Consider the following 3,524-nt stretch of genomic DNA (forward strand, 5'->3'; position numbering starts at 1 on the left):
GGTCATTCCTAATTCATCCCTCCCTCCTTGCTTCATAACCATATGCGCATTTTTGTGACCTTACTGTAAAGTGTTACAGATTTTCTTCTATCACAGAAGAAATGGGATTTTGACATTTGTTTTGAAGTACATTCGACAGCGAATAGAAAACAATATTTCTTGGTATTACTCTTTACACAGGAAAAGAGAAAAATATTAACATACATTTGACACCAGTCTGATCAGTGATATCATTACTTGAGCTGCCTATTAAATCTAACTTGTCCTTTCACTCCTTCTCATGCACACGCACGTGCACGCGTCAGTGCATACCTGTGACGTCAGACCTGAGGCCTATATAAACTCTGTCAATCATTCCAATCTCCCCTTTTGCACGTGAGTTTGACACGAGTGGTCTGGCGTTACTGCAAAATCTGAACTTGAATAGCTGAATTGTTGGAGAGCGACAAACATCTTTTGGATTACCGGAGGAGAGGATAACTACCATCACTGGAAAAGTGAACTGCTGCTGAAAAATGGCTTCTCGTTGGCTGGCTGGACCCACCTGGGAGGACCACCTGCTGCTTGGAGCTGCCCTTGAGCAAGACTGCGACGATGGAGGTAAGAAAACTTTCATATTCACGTTTATTCACTTACAAATGTTTAGATTCATCTCTCTAAAGCTCTTGAATGTGCTTTTAGTTCAAAATGAATATTTTTAATGAGTTTTAAAGGTCAAAAAACAAGTATGACAAATTGAAAACCACTCGGTTGATGTGTACTCGACGTTTTCTCCGTGTAAAATCGTTATTTTTCATTTACAATACAGGACATTTCCCGCGACATGTAGTAATTTGAAAACAGTGTTATTTTTGTTTGAGTGGGTCACTTTTTTCTAATTTGGGGTCAACATGTGTCCAAAAAAGATGGCGACTGGGCCATTTTACAAAAAATGCCCCAAAATCTTAATTTTTTTTCTTGGGCTCCATGGAGACGGTGGAATTATTAGGAGCCCTGACGTCAGAACGTGCAGGGCGCACAGGTGTAAACAAACATGGCCGCTTCCTCTGTGTGGCTAGCTTAGTAGATTAATTTGATTGTTGCAGCTCGAGTTGGCGTTGTTTTAAGATCTAATTGTATACAGTTTGTGAACAAAATTACATATATTCCTTAGATTACCAACAGAATACGGAATTAAATCCAAAATATTGTAAAGAAGCTGCATATAATCACACTGAAAGCTCGGATTTGACATGCTGGTTGTTGAAAGTTGAAAGTGGTTTGTCATCAGTCAGTCTGTGACTGTCCAGGGATGTCGCCGTCTGAATGTCCCTGTTATTTACAGCTTATAAAACGAGAGACAAAAACATTTACGAGTTACTCTCAGTGTGAACAGAAGAAAAAGATTCTTGTGTGCTTATTTCAGAGAAGCCTTGTTGGTCATGATGCTCATGATTTATTCAGCTTTCTTGTGTTTTTGAAACACCTAATAAGTGTGATATGACTGTAACAGCAGATATGTGACTTACTGTTGAGACTGAATGTGATTGTCCTGTGTCAACATAAAGAGACATTTTTAGGTAAAGAAAGCTGGAATGTAAATAGGATTAGTATGTGGAACTATAGGTAGTGTGCCACTTATGTCCTCATTGAGCAGTTACAAAGTGTTGTTCATGTGTATGTACGGTATATTTATACAACAAATAATATCAACATGTATATTATTCTCTGTCCCTCTGAAGGCCCAGCTGGGATTTCGGACAGCATCGCTGACCGTGCTGATGTGATCCTGGAGGTGATCCGGCCCATCAACGGAGAAGGTAAGTGTTGGTCCTCAGATGAAGAGGGTGAGGTAGGTGAGCTTGAAAGTGAGTATTCAGAAGGTGAGTTCTACCTGATGTCTTCAGATGAGGAAGGTGAGCTTGATGGTGAGTTTTCAGAAGGTGAGTTCTACCTGATGTCTTCAGATGAGGAAGGTGAGTATGAGGAGGGTGAGGACGTCCCCTGTCCCTCATCCCCTGTTCCTTCTCGTCTTACTTCTCTTCTTCTTTCTAGTATTCAGATGCTGTACCTCAGCGACCTCAATCTGTCTTCGTATGAGGAAGGTGAGTTTGTTGGCGAGTATATGGAAGGTGAGTATTACCCCGTGCTGTCTTCAGCTGAGGAAGGTGAGTTTGTTGGCAAGTATTCGGACGAGTTCTACCTGATGTCTTCAGATGAGGAAAGTGAGTATGAGGAAGGTGAGTACATCCCCCCAGTGTCTTCTGATGATGAAGACACTGATGACAGCATTAATCTGTCTGCCTGGTCTGTCAGCATCAGAAGTGATGGGTCTGGTGATGACAGCTCTGAAGAGGAATTTGTTCCTTGTCGTTGTACTTTTCCTCTTCTTGCTGGTGTTCAGCTGTACCTCAGAGACTGATTGTCAGTTGCCTGCGTGGCAACATCAGGAACTTCAGTTCAGTTAAAAGGATTCTGTATTTGTTCTTGAGCACACTTGGCTTCTCAGAAGAGGAGATGTGAGCAAAACATTATGGAGGTAAGTATCTCTAAAGAGTCAGATCCGTCACCGTCTGGCCTCAGCGCCTCCACACAAAGGAGCACTCACCTGGTTTGATCCATTCAAACATCACAGCATGTGGGAGAAAAGGTGAATATAAGCTTCTGACTTGGAAAGAAAGTGGCACATAAACTACTATACAGTGTAATTTATATCTTACTCACTCTGTTGTTTAATTTGTTTACCTTTTAATATAGACTGCTGCACCAGACAGAGGTAAGACAAAAATTGATAACATTATTAATATTAGTTGCGCTGATTTGGTTTACTAAGTAGATGGCTATAACTGACAGAGGGATAGTAATAATAAACAACACTAACAGTATTTTAACAAGTCTTCTGTGTGTCTTTTTATCACCTTTTCAATAAATCTGATTATTTGTAACTCACTTTATTGTTCCATGATTTTGTTTTACATTGTCTTGCATACTACAGATTGCTGAACCAAACACAGGTAAGGTAATTCACAGTAACAATGTCAACAGAAGTCTCCTGCAAGTATTTGTATTTTATTATTTATCTGTTGTCAGACTTTTTTTTTGTACTAGTGTATAGATGTCTTTATTTGAGGTATGGTAATAATTATTATTCACAGAAGTATCCTGCAAGTCTTACTACATCCTTGTTAATAATTCAATGAGTTTTTATGCTGCTCACTTGTTGTACTTTGATATAATTTTTAGCGTCGCCAAGTCTCATTTAAGTCTTATGATGCCTTATTCAATAATTCAACTTAATCACTTTGTTGTATTTTTTTCAGAGATGTGAAAAAAGTTCCCAGCAGTTTCTTTGATGACGAAGAAGAAGTTCGTTCTCCCGACCAGATGAGAGGGGTAGCTGACCACAAGATGAGCTGGAAAGTAAGACTTCAAAAGTAGCAAAGCTGACATAAAGTGGTTATAATCTGAAGCTTACATGTTGATATTTCTTATAGCTACCTTCTTTTATAATCATCTCTCGCTTATAATCGTCATTGTAAATGATG

Source organism: Pagrus major, chromosome 5, assembly GCF_040436345.1.
Source record: "Pagrus major chromosome 5, Pma_NU_1.0".
In the NCBI taxonomy this organism is placed as follows: domain Eukaryota; kingdom Metazoa; phylum Chordata; class Actinopteri; order Spariformes; family Sparidae; genus Pagrus; species Pagrus major.